This window comes from Plecotus auritus (assembly GCF_963455305.1).
Source record: "Plecotus auritus genome assembly, chromosome: 7".
In the NCBI taxonomy this organism is placed as follows: Eukaryota; Metazoa; Chordata; class Mammalia; order Chiroptera; family Vespertilionidae; genus Plecotus; species Plecotus auritus.
In genome coordinates, this window is record NC_137774.1 from 101,103,291 (window position 1) to 101,121,783 (window position 18,493).

The 18,493-nt window shown below is 41.0% G+C and overlaps 1 protein-coding gene and 1 pseudogene across 11 annotated transcripts in view; both read right to left on the reverse strand.

Annotated features, from left to right (window-relative positions):
• SNCAIP (synuclein alpha interacting protein) overlaps positions 1-18,493 on the reverse strand; it is a 145,494-nt gene that overhangs the window by 84,400 nt on the left and 42,601 nt on the right. The gene's annotated exons all lie outside the window — the stretch shown is intronic.
• LOC308252728 lies at positions 562-1,536 on the reverse strand (annotated as a pseudogene). The gene has a single exon. The product of its transcript is annotated as an uncharacterized misc_RNA (transcript).

Below are 18,493 nucleotides of genomic sequence, written 5' to 3' on the forward strand. Positions count from 1 at the left end.
CTTTTATCTAGCCCCAATTTACTGAAGACACTTAAAGGAAGGAAAATGAACAAAATACACTTCTATTTTGTATGAGGTACTATGATTAACAGCACAAAAACCGCACACTGCATACTTAACTAATGCATTTCCAATGTGGCAAAGCGTTTCAAGAAAAACATAAGAGGAAAACACAAGGTCACTGTTGAGTATCTGTAGGAATTCAGCTAGGAAGTGGGACCTGCAGTTTGATTATGCCAATTTTAACACAATACCTTGCACAGAGTAAACACTTAATAATATTGTTTACATTGAGCTCATATCCAGGCTGTGATCATTGAGTCATAGTATACGTTCTACTGAACAATCTTAGTGTTGTCCTAAACAACAAATGCTGTGATGACTATCTGTGTTCATATATCTTCTTCTTACACAAGTTCCCTCAGAAGCCTATTTTGGGGGGAGGAGTCAATCATCTTCCAGCTCCTCCTTTCAGAAATGGTCTATTGATGCAAGCCATGGAAACTTTAGCTGCACTTTCCAATGATGGGGCTCATTTCCCACAGATTAAAACCGAGTTTTTTAATTAGCATATGGAGAAAGAATAACATTTGCAGGCTGTGGTGTAGGCTTTTCCTCTTTAGCACCACAGAAAGACACCAACTTCACTTTGTAATTCACCAACATAAGCAGGAAAGGACTGGAAGTAGAGAAGCCTGAAGAGAGGGCTGTGAAAACAGCTGGATAAAAGACACAGGCTGCCAAGTCTTTTAAGAAACATATGAAGGAAGATAAAGTGAGAAATCCAAAGTGGAGCAATCAGCCACATTAATAAAATACTGAACTTGGCCCCTTTAAGAATCTCTGAGTCATCCTCTCCAATCCACATGTCGCCATATGTCATCTTCTTTCTTTCCAAAAGGAGACATGACACCCAGAAACAGACAAAGACTAAAATGGCTAAAGGAAGCATATGGATCAGAACTAAAAATACTTTCCCATAGTAAAACTCTACCTGCTTGCTTCCACAGTCAGTTAGGCAATCCGGGTAAATTCTGTTAGAGGACCAGGGGTATGGACCATTTCCTGCATTCGAGTGTTCTGATTTTCCAGTATAAATTAACACTGGGATGTACACAGCCACACCAGCCATCCAAAGTGCAGCAACCACCTTCAAGGAATGCTTCTGACAGCCCAGATTTTGAGCCTCCCTCAAGTGGTGGACAGTTTGGTGAAGCTTCTGGAGGTAGAGCAACACAAAGTGTAACATGAGCCAGATGGCCAATGAGGTCATCAGGGCTGCCTTGAAGTGCAGAACCTTGCAGCCAGCTGAATCCAACATGAAACCAAAAGAATAAACAATTTTCATGACATTCACCACTACGTTTTTCATGAGTTGGACAAATATAAGACTGAAAATCAGAAAAAAAAGGATGTTTGCAAATGCCCAGTGATGCATTTTCTGGTAGAATAAAATAAACACACGTTTTCAACCAAGCTCACCAGGATGAGGGTGGCACAAGCGATGATCTCGAGCATGACTACAGATGGCTTCATGGTAACTGGCAAATCGGTGATCTCAAAGATCTTCTCTTCAGTTTAAGCCACTAGGCATTCCAATAACTTGTAAGAGGTCTTTAGTGAGAAGAACTGCGTTTTTTTAAATCCACTGTATGTTGACAAAATCATCAACTGGTGTCACCCTCACAGTTCAAAGATGGTCTGTCAAAGATTGCTCCAGTGATGAGCTGCTGAAAACAGAACAGTTTCCAAGAGGATTCTGTTTTATCATCTCTGGGGACTTAACTGTGATGAGAAAGTTTTAGGTATCATCACTTAATTAAGAGTTCTCAGAAATGTATTTATAACACTGTAATGCAATTTCCTAGATGAGTGTCATAGCGTTTTCAACAACCATGAGGGAGAGAATAAATTTGTGACAGTGAAGGAAAGGTGGTCAGTGGCTAAAGTGACCCTTTTCACTCATGGAAAAAAATTAAAGTGTGTGTGTCTGAATAACAATGAAGATTGCCAAATAACCAAAAAAAAAAAAAATTGCAAATTACCACTGACAGTAATAACATGATAGAGATTTAACAAGTACAGTAGTTTTCTAGTTTCTCTACCATTTTTGGAAAGTATGAATAGTCTTATCTGTTCTGGTGATCTCAAGCGATTGTGACTATTACAAAAAAGACGATAGAAACTACTTGGGAAGGCAGTAGAGGAGGAAACAAAGGGAGAAAGAAAGGAAGAGAGCCATTAAGGAGACTCTTCCCTCCCCCAAGGGCACAAGAGGCTAGGAAAAGATTTCTGTCCTTAGTATGATTGGAGAGTACAGACCAAGGACAGAAAAATGATACTGAAACACGTTGCTCAAGTAATCTGACATTAACTCATTTTTTTGTATGAATTCTCTTGGCCAAGCATGTCATAATGATCCATTCTGGGGACAAGCTACTTTCCCTCTATTTATAACTTTTGCTGTCAATCATCCTATCCTATACTGTCACAATACATGCTTCAGTCCACCCAGTGGTGTACTGGAGCCAGCTTGCACTGACTTGAGCAATTGTGCACATCTCTTTCCAACTCTGCAGTTAGTAACTTCATGTTAGGAGCTTGAAATTGGGTGTGCTTGGAATATTTACACCATGGGAATGAGCAAATGCTACAAATCAGGGTTTTTCAGGGAAAGGACAGTTGTTTTACTAGGACAACATTGGCCTAAAAAAAAAAAAAAAAAAGATTAGAGTTATAAAAAATTAGCTGGTATTTTATCTACATAAGGGTAAGATCAGTATTTGGCACCCACCAACCCTTTAACTAAGGACATGTGTAAGAGGTTTATGGCAGTGTTAGCAGCTAAAAAAGCTGGGCCCCACAATTCCATTGGGGAGGATGAGCCTGGGGGGCTAACACTTCCCGTTCCAGCCGTGGGCAAACTACGGCCCGCGGGCCGGATCCGGCTGTTCTATCCGGTTCTCTTGCTCTCCCCTCCGTTCCTTTACTTTGAATTTATATTAGTTCACACAAACACTCCATCCATGCTTTTGTTCCGGCCCTCCGGTCCAGTTTAAGAACCCATTGTGGCCGTCGAGTCAAAAAGTTTGCCCACCCCTGTAAACCCTCGATCTTTCATTGGCTACTGAGACAGGAAATCATTTCAGAGACCTGACACCATATTTTTCTTTCAGAAAAAAATATTCATTACCTTGGTGTCAACTGTAGTCAGTCAAAATGGCTAAGTTTCTAATGATAATGATAATAATAATAACAATAAGATAGTAATAGTAATAAGACCATGATAATGCTCATATTGGCTATCATTTAACACCAATTTGAGCCAGACACTATGTTGATGTTTGGCTTTATAAAGTTAACCTCACATAATCCTTAATATCATTTTCATTTCACTGATGAGGAAAACAAAAAACCAGAGAGGAAAAGTAAATTGCTCAAAGGTACTGAGTAATGGACACAGGAATCAAAACCAGGTACGACTGATTCCCAAACCACCAGTTCTTCATCACAGCTTCTCCACATACAGTCAGATGGTGGATTTTCTGTTGACTATTCTTGATCTTCCCCTAATGACTTACAATTTGTACATTTAACATACAGAGGCCATAATAAACTTTTGAGAAGTGAGTCCTTAGGTTTATAATATACAAGTCATGCATGTTTTTGGATAGCAATTAGTCATCTCCCTCCTCCTCCAATGATAATAACACACACAATGGGTCTTGGAGAGATCTTTAAACATTCTGCCACACCAGTTCAAGATGCCTTACTTGAAACAGAAAAAGACTGTTTTCAGGACCCCCCTTCCTGCCCCCATAGGCAGAATGAACTAAGAAATTGTCTTTGTGATGCTATTTCTCAAATATGCCCAAACAATTTATGGCAAGTAATACTGACTTCTCAGGGCTAAAAGAGTTAAAAAAATGTTTTGTAAACCCTCCCCACCTCCCCCCAAAAAGGCTTACATAAACATTCATTTTTCAAAGGATCAGCAAACATATAATATGTTCCTTTGCACTAGGGCAAAAGTGTAAAATATGTTATTTTTTCCCCTATAGGGTTCAGAAATAGCATACATTAAAATGTAAGGGAAGTAAAAATAATTTTCGTGAATACTGGCTTGATTGATGGATAATACTTTCGTTAACTATGGCAAAGTAGGGCTACAGAGTTATCTTTGTAAGACTGCATCAGTTGGTTGTCTGCTGAGAATCTATCTTGTGCTCAGCAAGACACTGGACTCTAAGAATGATACACAGGAGTGGAAGCCATTGTCCCTGCCTTCAAGGGGCACATAGTCTAGTTGTAAGAACACAGTGATGTATAATGCATGTATTATTTATGTCACTTATTAGAAAGTATATTTAAATAGTTATTTATTAAAAATTAATAAGTAATGAATAATATGGTATAATAAATTGTCTGGTCATGAGTACAAAAATAAAACATTCAGACAAGAAAGGGACTCATATGGGTGGGACCATTTTTAGTCTTTAGTTCACAGGAAAGGAAACTGAAGCTCTGAGAAGTTAAACCACTTGCCCTAACCAGCGGGAAGAGATGGCATTGAACTCTGCAGACCTCTGGCTTTCAACGGCTCTCTTGAAACAGAGAGGGGCAGGGAAAAGCAAAGCTGACTGAATTGTGAAGCAGAGGTGCCAAGAAACTGTGCAACTGCTGAGCCCCTGACAGTGGAAAGCCATTTCTCAGCAGGGACCCGCGCCCGAGGGCCCAGGAGGCAATGCTGCATCCTCCACCGAGGAAGTCAATGGTCATGTGTACGCTTCAAGGAGGAAGGAAAAAAATCTTCCTTGGGACACTGAACATAGGCTCTGCCAATCCAACTTCACTGAGGTCATTTGAGAACTGAGGAGTTCAAAGGTTCTCCACAGCTTCCATTTACTTTGGCATAAGATTTAACAGAAAAAGAACTAAGGGAGAACGTATATGGCCCAGGCTGTTTTCCAAATGGCAAACTGCTGAAGTTATTTAGAATTTGCTTTAAGTCCCAATCACATGTAAAGTGGTTCAGATGTAAATGCTTTCCGCGTGGCTTAAGGCGATCCAGGCCCCCTCAAACGCACATGTGCTGTTCTTATAGGAAGGCTGCGGATTCAAAATCTTAAAGTTCTTTGGGTTCCTCCTGACTAGAGGCTGCTGTTACTTCATGCAATGCTGGGTTGGGCATCAGGTTCTCACAGTAGCGCAAAGATAAACAAACTTTGCAGCCCGTGGGAAGGGCATTTACTCCTTTAAATTGAGTATGTAATATAAGTAAATGTCTTTTAAGAAGAGATGCCTGAAACTTGATTCTGAATCTATAGAAGGGCACTAATTTATTTTAATGAAGATCAGTATAGAGCATCTGGGGGAGGGTGTGCCTTCTTGAGAGCAGGCTGGTCTGACCAAGCTGGATGATTTACTAAGAATGTTTCACAGAAAGATGCTGCTTAAAATTATCTGATGTGTTCTCTGGCCAGGAGCAAACTGGTATTTTTATATAGAACAAAATGGAGGGAATCGCCAACTCTTTTATCTTGTAATCAATGGCTGCCTGAAGTTATTTTCAATTCTCTCTAAGGCAGTGATTTCGTGACCAGCCAGGGTAGGACTGAAAACCCCTAGCTCCAAATTAGAAGTGAGTGAAGAGGAATGCCAGGCTGGCTGGGGCCCCAGCAATTAAATGGTAACTGCCTTTTAGATCTACTAGTGTTGCTATTATATTAGTGTGCTCAGTGCTGGGAAACGTGCATACGAGCTCCAGGCCACTCCGGTGGGGGGAGCTACGACTGATTAAGCCTGGCACTGAGCTGGACCCTTCACACACATTCTCTCCTGAAATCCACACAGTAGCCTAGGAGGTATTACTGGTTTCAATAGGCCAAGTCACTTGTCCAGTGGGTTGAAACAGGAGTCTCACCCAGTTTGTGTGGCCCCCAAGAGCAGTGGGTTGGCAGGGCCTTGAGTAGGAATGGGGAGAAACACTGTATCAAAACACTGGCAGTAACTGGGTAGCAGAGAAGAATGAGGGAATTTGAGAATCAAGCCTTAAAGCCTCCAAGTATATGGAGCCCAGTACGAGCGAGGTAAGGAAGAGCCTACACTAGAGAAGCTCTGAGAGTAGAATCTGGGGAATCCTCTAAGTCAGAACACAGGAGGATGGGAGGGGAGAAGCTTCCAGAAGAAGAGGGGTGGCTTTTTGGTGCACAGGGAAACCACTGAGCTCTTCTGACACCAAAGGTGCCAGAGCAGAGATTCCCAATGTCTGAGGCTGAAAGGCCTGGTGAACCAGGAAGCAACGTGGAGGCGGCAGTGCCTATACTGGCACTCTCTAGGCCAAATTATGAGAGTGACAAAGTCTGCCTTTAGGAATCTGAAGCCAGGAGACCTGAGGTTAAATCATATGTGGACTGTGAAAGGTTTGTTGAGTCGTATCTGCTCTGACCTTGGGTTCCCTACAATGACATATATACTAGTAGAGTCATATATGTGCAAGTATATACAAGTGTGTGTATATACATATGAACACACATATACATAGACATATAGACATATATGTTTATGTTTACACACACAGCTAAGAGGAGATCATAGAGGCAAATGAAACTGTGAACCCAGTCTGAAGATTGCAAGGTGTTATATACAATTGCTAGTTTTTGTATTTATTTCCTAAAATCACATGGACAGTCATAGAGGTGCTTTCTGCTTGTAACCGGAAGATGCTACATAGGCTTTTTGCCAAAGGCTGAAATTCTAAACACACTGTCGGCAGCATAAACTAGGTTATTTGGCAAGCAGCTATGGAAAATTCCCCAAACCTTCTCCAGGCCGGAGTCCATCCCTGAGCCTCTTGGTCTCTATCTCTATTCTATCCCTTAAAAAAAAAAAAAAAAAGATTAACCGATCTCTGGCTTTTTGCACCTGACCACAAACAACCGGCAATCTACATCAACCCTACAAATAAAACCCTCTGCATCTTTCCTCCCCTCTCATCCCAAGGAGGCACCTGTATTCACTGCTGCCACTTTCCTGTCTCATTTTACTTCTTAGCCACCACAGTTTGGTTTCTACTTCTTTTCCTCTGAAAACGATTTAGAACAAGATTAGCTCCTACCACTAAGTCCAATAGCACCTGGTGCTGTCTCACATTCTTTCTCTTTTTATTTTAAGGCTCAGTTATTTTTTTCCTCCCTACAGATTAAAAGTCTTGGTCCAGTTCTTTTCTCACTCAGCCGCTGACCCCTATATGTGCAGATATCCATCTGCTCCTGGGCATTTCCACCTGGACAGCCATCGGCTGCCCAGCTCAAACTTAACCTCACTTGGCCACACCATCATTCTCCACACAGCTAAGGTCACAGACTTGGGTATTATCCCTGGCCCCTTTTTCCCTCCACTGCAAATTCAGTCATTCTGTCACTTAATCATTCTGTCCCTTAAATTTTTAGCCTTTCATCCTTCCTACCATTTTCTTATTATAGCTTCTCATTGTTTTTTTGCTGGAATTAATTTGAGAAGGAAAAGACTAAAGGCATGGAAATTAATACATTTTTGCTTCTTCAAAAATGCTCAGTCTATACAACTCTCCACGTGACTTAAAACGCAAAAATGGCCTTGTCACTTTGCTACTGAAAACGCTCCAGTGTCTTCCCACGGCCTACAGGACAGTTGGCCAGTTCCTCCACCAGTTACATAGAGCCAAGCATGCTGGGTGCCTGCCTACTGTTCAGCTCCTACCAATCTCTGACTCACACTGGAAACTTTAATGATACTGATGGAGATTCTGTGTATAGTCCATGCTGTTCTTTGTCCTGGGGTTCTGGCTTATGCTGATATCTCCGTGTATATCCTTCTTTTCTCATTATGACCCCAAGCCATCCAAACCCCCACCATTGCCTTTCCATTTGCCAATGAATGGTGCAATCATTTGCCTATTCGCTCAAGCAACTATATTTCCTAAGCTCCTTTGACAGCTGACTGACTACCTGATAGGTCTGGCCAAGGGCAGGCTGGGGTGAAAGATTAGAGGGCAGGGAGAAGGTAAGTCTCTCTCCGTCTCCCTCTCCATCCCCTCTCTCATTTTCATTCTTTTTCCCCCTCCCTCTCTCTCAAACACTCTCTTGTCCTGTCACAGGCAGTGTCTCCCATATGCTATCACTCCTATAAGGCAACATCACTGGCATCACTCTCCATTGTTCTAGAAGGCCCTAACTTGCAGGTGATTACAGACCTCTTTCCTTTGTTCTTTCAGCCTGAGGGATTGGTCCTAAGGAAGCATTCATGGCTACACCTGACTTCAAGTTTAGATTATCTACCTGCCTCTTCTTCTGTGCAAAATTCCTGTGCAAATTACATTCAATATACTTACCATAACAATATAATTATCACCAAGAGTAAACCCCAAGGTAAACTATGAACTTTGGATGATTGAAATGTGTCAATGTAGGTTCATCAACTCTAACAAATATTCCACTCTTGCGGGGGAGGCTGATACTGGGAGGGACTATGCATGTGTGGAAGCAGGAAGAATACAGGAAATCTCTTTACTTTCCTCTCAAATTTACTGTGAACCTAAAATTTCTCTTAAAAAGTAGTCTTTTAAAAATTCTATTCAGCACAATCTTATAAGTTTACAATTTAAGAAAAATTAGATCTAGAAGGGTTAGTGACTTCCTAAAGGCCACACAGCTTTCTAATGGCAGAGTTGGGAAGAGGACACAGGTCTACTGAGTTGTTCTGCCTGCCACATTTTTCAAATTTATTGGAAAATAAACAATAGTAACAAAAACAATGAAATAAAATTAGTTAAAAAAAAGATTTAACTTTTGACATTAAAAATATTTAATTTTTGACTTGACCTCCAGTTGGTAGCCCATGAATTCATACAAAAGTCCAAATGACTTAATGAGTGAGACAGTTAGAACACAGGTGTCCGTGTTCATCACAAGCAGGCAAAGGACATGGTGGTACAAATAATACATCTGCTTGAATTCAATTATTTAGAATATGCATCAAAAGTTTCACATCTATGTCAAATGTCTGGACAATAAGAAGTTGAAGATACATGTTTATTTTTTCAGATGCATTATATAGGGTATGTGGCTTTAAGAAACTTTTCAGCTTCAAACTAATTTAAATCTATCAAAAGATGTTTTTAAACTCCTCACCAGTTTCTAGTACTAGTCTAGGTGCTATGGAAAATAATGATTTTTGTGTGTTTTTTCTTCCTTTTCCCCTCTATACCCAAGTGATGTTGGATCCTCAATTTAAACACTTGAGTTTAACTCTAGCTCCACCCTCATTTCCCCTTTTCCTGGCTGAACTCTTCCAGGTGAGCCAACACATGGGAGCCAATCTCAACCACCAGAACCCTGCTTACACAGGGTCTCAGGAGAAGGAGCTCTGTCTCGTCCAGAGCAAGACCCTTGCAAGAAGCAATGCCAACTGTAGGCAAGACAACATGTGACTACTTGAACTGTTGGCATTAAATGCAACCAACTCAGTGAAAAAACAATGGAAACTAGATGTTTTAAACACAGATTCTTTCCCTCTTGACCACATGTTTTGTCTGGGACTCAAAGCCTTATCACACTTTTCAAACTCCATCCCCCCAGGCAGAGCAAGTTGGAGTGGGTATTGCGCACTGTTTATTTAAATGTGCTTGTTATCATTATATTACTATCAAGGCAGGGGCGCCATGCCAAGGCCATTGAGTATGGTTCACGCTCAGTCCAGCCTCAGCTGGACCTCTCGCCTTCATTTGTTAAACTCCAATTGAGTTCTTGGCTTATGTCATGCTTATTATCTAGTGAAATGCAGAAATGTAGACATTCTCCAGTTTCTTCCCCCTCTATTTAATCTGATCTGCACTTGGTAACCAGTACACATTCCTATGAGTTCTCTGACTTCAAACATATATTTCTACTGATAAGCCCTAAACTCTCCACTTTAATCCACTACAATTCACTTCAAACCAATTCTGTAGTTCCTCTGCATATCTCTGATTTTCCACCATTATTCATTCCATTTGCTCCATTTCTGGGGTCAGAAAACACCCAGATTTCTGAATTTCCAACACGCCCACTGTGGTGATCCATACTGGTAATCTTGGTACCTCAGCTGGCAAAAACGAGATTCATCTCACTCTTACCAGATATCTACTCCATCACCCAATGTTCACAGACATTGGAGTGATGGAGACCTAGTGTCCTCATCTGTAAAATGGGCACTTTAAAGGTATTATGAAGCTTCAATGAGATCACATAGGCAAGGTCCTTGGAGTACTGTTCAATAGATGCTAGCTGTTCCTGTTTTTATTATCATTCTCCTATTAGATCAAGGACAATATCTCAAATGTAAAATCATTCAGTGCACAGGGTCAATGATGATCAGGAAACAGGACTCCACACGTGAAATTCAAAACATCAACACATATTATCTTCCATCTTCAGTTGTTCCAAATGCACCCATCCTCCAGTAGTGGAAAATTACAAGCGTCATACTTTTAAAATCCTTGCTAGTTAAAAGATGATTGTGCCGATTCAGGGCTGAGGAAGCATGAAAGATGGTTTCCCCCTTTCCTATGTCTGGCCTGTCATTAGGAACTGATTATGTGGAAGCAGAAGATCAAATGATACTGATGTGAAAAGCTGTTCTGGCAAAGCCAGGGGACAGCATGAGCAAACATGCTGAAAAGGATCATGCCGGGGTTGTGTGGGTCATGACACAGCTCTTCAGCAGGGGATGGCAATAATTCTACCCAGGGAGGGCTCGTTATCCAACTTCCCACAGTTTTAAGGTCATATATGGATGTAGAAGTCTTCATAACATGAAAATATTCATGAATTGGCTATTTAAAAATACCCTTCCCCCAAAAAAAACCTCCCCCTCCCTGCTTATATGTAGCATCTTTTCATTAAATCAACATTTTTGGAAGTTAGTCCCACACTGCTTGTGGGAGGTTTCAAAACCTCTTTGATGCAACACAAGTACAATGTAAGTGGACTGGAAGCGAAATCGCAAAGTTCACAAAAAGAGGCAAGATTCATGCAGAAATAGTGATGTTGAGTAACTTCTGGAAATACACATCAAGTCATTGGAAAAGTTAGAGTGGTTAGTAATTTCAGAAACACGTCAACAAGGGTGGTAGTGTAATAGATGTTTCACAAGAGAATGATTTGACTATCAAAAGATAAAGAGAGGCTTTGGGTAAGTTGATTAAGCCCATGGACATTTTGGGGGGGGGGGTCAAAATGACCATAATTATGTACCACAATGCCAAACACAAAATGATGTTGTGTAATATGAATGTATAATTTTGTTGAAAGAAATGACTGTCAATTCATTCTAAAGCTCTGATGTAAATCTCATTAAATATAGGCATAAATGGTCTCATTTTCATAATTTCATTTTAAATTTTCAAGACAAATTCCAAATTTGTGAAGTTTGTTTGTTTGTTTTACTGTTTACTATGAGAATATGTGGCAGTTTGTAGTGACTTCACTTTTTAAATTAAGTTTACTGGGGTGCTATTGGTTAATAAAATTATATAGGTTTCAAGTGCACATTTCTATGATACATCATCTGTATATTGCATTGTCTGTTCACCACCCAAGGTCTAATCTATTTGTCACCATATATTTGACCCCTTTTTCCTTTCACTACCCCCACTCCCTTCCCTCTAGAAACCGCCATACTTTTGTCTGTGTCTATGAGTTTTTGTGTTTAAGCGGTCTTTTATTCCTCTCCTGATTATTCTCCGATAATGAGGACCTCTGGTTCATATAATTACACTTTGTTTTCAAGGAGTACACTTGGAGACATTACAAAATAAAACTTAAATGCTAACTGAATGTAGTCCAAAACAAGAGTTCTCTTCTTCTAGTAGAGTTCCAGCTAATGAAGTTCATGAAACTAAAGAGACAGTGCTGCTTTTTGAGCCACTACCACATGCCAGGCATTTTCCAAGTTTGGAAACTTATAACAACTCTGCAAAGTTGATATAGTTATCCCTATTTTAGAGATAAGAAAACTGAGTCATGGGTTAAGTACTAATCTTTAGTTCACAGAGCAAGTAATGGGTGGAGAAAGGATTACAATCCATACCAAATAAGAGCCTAAGATCATTCCACCTGATGTGGGGGAAACAGTATACCTGGTGCTGGATGTTGGAGTTGGTGGAAACCAGTAGTTTTCAGTTTCAGCTGCTAATACAACCTTATTCAGTACCAGTCTCCACAAGAAAGAAACTAAAGTGTAGTTTCTGGGGCTGGCTGGGCAGCCTGTCGGGAGCATATAAGATCCACAGCTCCAAAGGGTTTCAGGCATTCTGTCCAACCTGTGCAGCTACAGACATCTGAAGCACTTGCAAGCCCTCTTATGCATTTGCTTGTTGTGGGATATTCTTTTGAGTAGAATGGCTGGCTATGTCACTAAATATTTAGGTCTCAATGAGTCAAAAGCAATTCTGACATCAAGAAGTTAAAGTCCAAGAAGAACTGTGAGAAAGTGGTTACAGGTGCTCCTGGAACAATGTTTTCCCACTTCTGCATGAAAAACCCCACCACAAGTGCAAATCATCAACCCTGATTGCACAAGGATGGTCTTCAAATTCACGAGGTTCTCCGGGCCTGCACACGCTCCACAGGCATCCTTGCAGCATGGGATCCTCCCCTGAGAAGCTGAAGGCATTATTATTTGTGGCCAGCAACACCTGGTAGAGGCCAAGATCTTGATCTCTAAGCCTACAGATTCGTGGGCTGCTTAGCACTCAGCTTTTAAAAACATGGTATGCGTTACGTTTTCCAATAAAAATAAAATTAAAATGACTTTCCGCTAATAGCTATTATATATTTCTCTCATAAAATCTTATTAAATAAAAGTATTCACTACTCATTAAGCTTTCTGGAGAAAGGGATAGTGGATTTGTATGTTTTATTAAAGCTAAACATCTTATGTTGTTACTCAAGGTAATAGAGCATTCTACATGAAACCTACTAAAAACGCAAATGTTCTGACAGGTTTCTGATAGTTCAAATCTAACTTCTAGAATCTCGGCCAGGGGTCCTCAAACTTTTTAAACAGGGGGCCAGTTCACTGTCCCTCAGACAGTTGGAGGGCCGGACTATAGTTTAAAAAAAAACTATGAACAAATTCCTATGCGCACTGCGGGCCCGGGACGAGTCGGCTGCTAAGCAGGACAGGCAGCGGCACCCGTTGGGCCGGATAAATGTCCTCGGGGGGCCACATGTGGCCCACGGGCCGTAGTTTGAGGACCCCTGATCTAGGCTTCAAAACACAGTTTGGCATATTATTCTGGGCTTAAATGATTTACTTCTATTCTGGGCTTAATTGGTCATTTACAAAAATGACCAATTATTATCTTTGAAACCCTCCTCATTTGAAAATAATTTTTATATATACTCTATGGAATGATTTCCTATCTAGACAATCGTATATTAAAAATTGGTTTTATTTTGGGGGGGAGGGTAGAGATCAACCAAAGGACTTGCATGCATGCATGTTAGCATATAACAAATGGACACAGACACTGGGGCAGTGGGGGCTTGCCCTCAGGGTGGGAGTGGCCGGGGGGGGGGGGCAATGGGGAAAAAAGGAGACATGTAATACTTTAAACAATTAAAAATTGCTTTTTAAAGACCTTCTATGAAGTATAAAGGTTTCAGATAAATTTCAGCACATTAAATTGTAATAAAACCTTTAAGAGCCAAGAATCAAACTTATTTTTAATAGATGTGATTTGTCACCAGGAAGACACAAATTCTAAGCTCTGGATTACCTTTCTTCTTATTACATATATTCAGAAGTTTCTCTGAGTTCAAAAGTTCAGAGCAACAATTTATAAGGGTCTTAGCTCTGAGGCAAGCCAGAGGGAAAGTGCTGCTTTAAATCAAAACGCAGCTCCAGTCTGGGGCCTGCTGCAGATGCCGCCAGTCCAGAGTGGTGCCCAGGGCTGCAAGTTCATACACTGTGAGGATGCGCTGGAAGAAGTACAATTTCCGACAAGGTAAATTCAGAAAAATCACACCAATAGCCTGCAGGTACACATATTCCATATTCTAACCTTTTGGAACTGTAGTCTTAGAGAAAAATATTGTGCATACATCCAGGAGATAAAGGGAGGAAAACGATTTATTGTGCTAAACAGAGACCAGGAAAAATGAGTTTTTCTCCTGGAAGTCACATAATATCTTCATTCGAAGATTGAAGTCACATAATATCTTTATTCGAAGATTCGAGTCCCTGCAGTGATACTCACATCTAAAATGATGAGGAAAGATGGCAGATAGAGGGGAATTAGAAAGCATTCCACTATGGTACTCAAATATTTCTCCCAGGTCTCTTTTATATATTAAGAAACATATTTCAAATTTTTTAATCCTGAAATTTAAGACTATTTAGGGGTATGGAAGGACTGGAACTAAATTTTAAAGTGATGAAGATATCTCTTCCTGAAAAATATAGGGGCTCTTCCTTTCTTCCCTCTTCCCTTCCCACCCTCCCTTTATTCTCCTCCCTTCCTTTCCTCCTTCCACTCATATTTATTGAGCACCATGGCCACTAACCATTGAGCAGTGAACAAGCAACACAGGCTCGCTGACTCAGGGAACTCCTGTTTTATTCCAGTGCCATGCACCTTTCTGTGATAATGGGAAAGTTTTGGATCTGCACTGTCTGGTGTGGTAGCCACTAGCTACAGAGGCTATCAAGAGCTTGTAAGGGAGCTCGTACAATGGAGGAACTAGATATTGCATTTCATTCCATTTTAATTTATTGCATTTAAATTTAAATAGCCACCTGTGGCTAGTGGCTACTGTACTGGACAGCCCAATTCCAATGGATAAATAAACAAAACAATTAAATAAACGGTATATAAAATTTTTCAGGTTTGGAGAAGTGCAGTAATGGGGGGAAAGAGGCTAAGCGTGACTGGGGGAAAGCAGGCTGGGCTTTTTAAATTTCAGTTGGTCAAGAAAGGCCTCTTTCTACACAAGAAAAGGCATCAAGCCATACAAAATGTGAGGGAAGAGGAACTGCCAAGTGCAAAGGCCTGAGGTGAGAGGGAGCTTAGAAGAGAGACACAGCCAGGCCAGTGTGGCGGAGAGAAGGGCTCGGCTATGAGGAGGCCAAGTCAGAGAGCAGTGGCAGAGTGAGCAGGCAGAGCCTTATGGGCCATGAGGAGCCTGGAATTTACTCTGATGTGGAGGGAAGCCAGTGAATGGCTTCGAGTGGGAGATTATCATGAGCTGATTTATGTTTAATGAGATCAGACAAACAGCTAGTTGGAGACCAGACAACAAGAGTGGAAACAGCGGTCAGTGAGGAGGGAACTGCCTAGTCAGGCCTGATGCCCCAGGGGCTTGTCTAGGGCCACAGCAGTGTCAGACTCGGGATGTGTTACGAGGGCAGAGCCAGCAGGCCTGTGATGGATGACATGTGGTGAGAGTATGTCTGCGTGCGAGCAGGAAAAGGGAGAGATCGAAGAGGATGACTCCAAAGTCAGTTGTAGAGCTTATCCCAACATCATTAGACTCTGGGGAGGGAATGACCTTTGAACCCTTGAACAGTGTAAGGGGACAAAAAAAGGTGCTCAAATTCCCAGAAGTCAAACCAGAAAAGTCCTTGTCCATATGTGAGGAAGCCCATTCATGTGTGTGTGTGTGTGTGTGTGTGTGTGTGTATGCGTGTGTGCGTGTGTGTGTAAAATTTTAAGTAAAATGTGCCAAATTATTTCAGTCTGATCAAAAAGAACTTATTTAATCTTAGGCATATAAACTGTGTAATGAACTTTTAAAAAGGAAGCCAACTCTTGCAGCATTTTGTTGCCAAAATGTGCTTTGGCTTAGCATTAAACAGCATGTACATATATTTAAACATGGGTACATGCCACCCACCTTCAAAACCAGTCATTCTAAACCACCATCGAATGCTATCTAGTACAGGGGTGGGCAAACTTTTTGACTCGAGGGCCGCAATGGGTTCTTAAACTGGACCGGAGGGCCGGAACAAAAGCATGGATGGAGTGTTTGTGTGAACTAATATAAATTCAAAGTAAAGGAACGGAGGGGAGAGCAAGAGAACGGGATAGAACAGCCGGATCCGGCCCGCGGGCCGTAGTTTGCCCAAGGCTGATAGGAGCGGCAGGGTACAGACCACTTACATCTCTCATTGCAGGTGTTGTTTCCAAGCGTTACCCTGGAGTTGACAACATGTTTTCCCTGTGTCCATTCGTGTGTTATGCACAGAAAAGCCCTACAAAGGTTTCATAAATAAGGTGGTATCACTACACACATGCACTTAACTTAAATTCAATGCTACAGAGTCAGGGAGAAAGAAAGGAAAGCAATTGACAGAGTATAGGGAATTTCACTCACCATTTCTCTCAATGAGTGTATAGGCCTGATCATGAACATGGGCCTTAGCAGGAAATTAGCCGTTCCACCCATTGAGTTGGTTCCCATTTATTTCATGGTGTGGAGAGCTTACCAAGCCGGGTGCCCTTCTAGTGTTACTTTTCCCTGTAACATGGCCCCACCTCATCTGATGCTCAAAGACAAAGCACTGTTTCCAGTGCTGGAGGGAAAACTGGCAGCTCTGGGCTTGTGGGAAAGTGGATTTTATGGGCAATTTAATGGGCATTCAGGGGTCATTTTGACTAGACATGATTTTTGCCTCATGCCTGGAGTTTCTAACCTGATCCGCTTATGGGATGCGGGTCCACTGTGTGTACCATTATTAGCACAAAGTGGCTTCGACTTTTCTCTGAAGGAAAATCATAAAGGGTCTAATATTACTACCTTTCAGTTAGAAAGAACTTGAAAACCAAGCTACCTCAAGTTTTTGTTGTTTTGTGTTTTTTTGTGTTTTTTTTTGTGGTTTTTTTTTTGGGGGGGGGGAATCTATCATATGAAGGACATTAACACAAACAAAAGAGAATATACAAATTTTGAGGGATTATAGCTATTAAATTTATGGCCCCTGAAATTTAGTTTTAAATCTAAGTTGAATTTGTTGTATGTTCAGGAAAGTTTTTGCCTGAAATCTGCTTACCTCTCTAGAAATGGCTATGTTAAGAAGCTAAACTCTTGAGCAAAAAACATATGACCCTCTACAGACACACACACACACACACACACACACACACACACACACAAACACACACACACACATACAAACACACACACTCTAAAGATTTTATTTTCTACTAAAGATTATATGATCTCAAAACTTAAACATCCTTTCAGAATATAAAACCAGAATTTATATCCTGGCACTTTCTGATTTGGGAGTGATGCCTAGAAAAACAAACACATTTTCTTTAATTAGTCCTAAAGGAAAAGAAATACAACTGAAAATTAATATTGTTGGTTTAATAATGCAATAGAAAACATGGTTCATAAACACTGAAAGAAAGCTGAAGTTGCCCTATGTTTTAATCGGAATGAAAGTATAAAAAATAAATAAAAGGCCAGTTGATCTGCTTTAAAAGGGATGTTGCATTTACTGTTTTTGATTAGTTTGTGTTTTTGCTGGTGTTTAAAATCCTACTAGGCTGATTATTGAAAATATCATATAACCTGAGTCACAAAATATTAACATGATTACTTCACTATATATCTGCTCCAAGACAATCAGCTCAGTCAGAGCAACTTTCCTTTCAATTGCCTTTGCTGAAAAGTTGCATAAACATCCCAGACCAGTTAATTCTTTCCATGGGCTTTAAGCCTCATTGACATGCAGATGAGAGCCTGATCAAATGACAAGACTGGGAGCCCAGTGATGTGAAGGAGCTTGCCCGCACAGTAATGATGGGACTGGAGTCTGCAAGCCCAGAGGACAGCAAGAATTCTCCACTCTCATCACAGCCAACCTGGAAGAGTGTTCCTTGTAAAGGAATATTAAACTGCACTCAATTCTCAAAACATCCTTCCTTGAACACAATGAAACATGTCACAAGAAAAGGAAAGGAAATGCTAGTCTGCACCTTAACAAAATGAAATATCCAGTTTTCTGAAACAGGAAGATTAATTAATGTGAATCAAGGAAGTGCAAATGTCACTGTGGTGTGGCAGGTCATGCAAATGAGTTGGCTGGAAAACCTGAATTCTAAACTGTGTGAGGGCAAGACCTGGCTGCATCAGTCTGGTTCCCAAGTACATCATGGCATATATATCCCCCCAAATATAAACACATTTAACAGCTGACAGGCCAATTGACGTTCCATTCTTTCCAGATTTAACCCATTGGAATTAATAATCCTATCTAATCAAAGAGTAATATGCAAATTGACCATTACTCCAACACACAAGATTGCTACCCCCATGTGATCAAAGATCCTGCCCCCATGTGGACACAAGATGGCCACCACAGATGGCCAGCAGGGGAGAGCAGTTGGGAGGAATCAGGCCTGCAAGGGAGGGTAATTGGGGGCGATCAAGCCTGCAGGGGAGGGCAGTTAGGGGTGACCAGG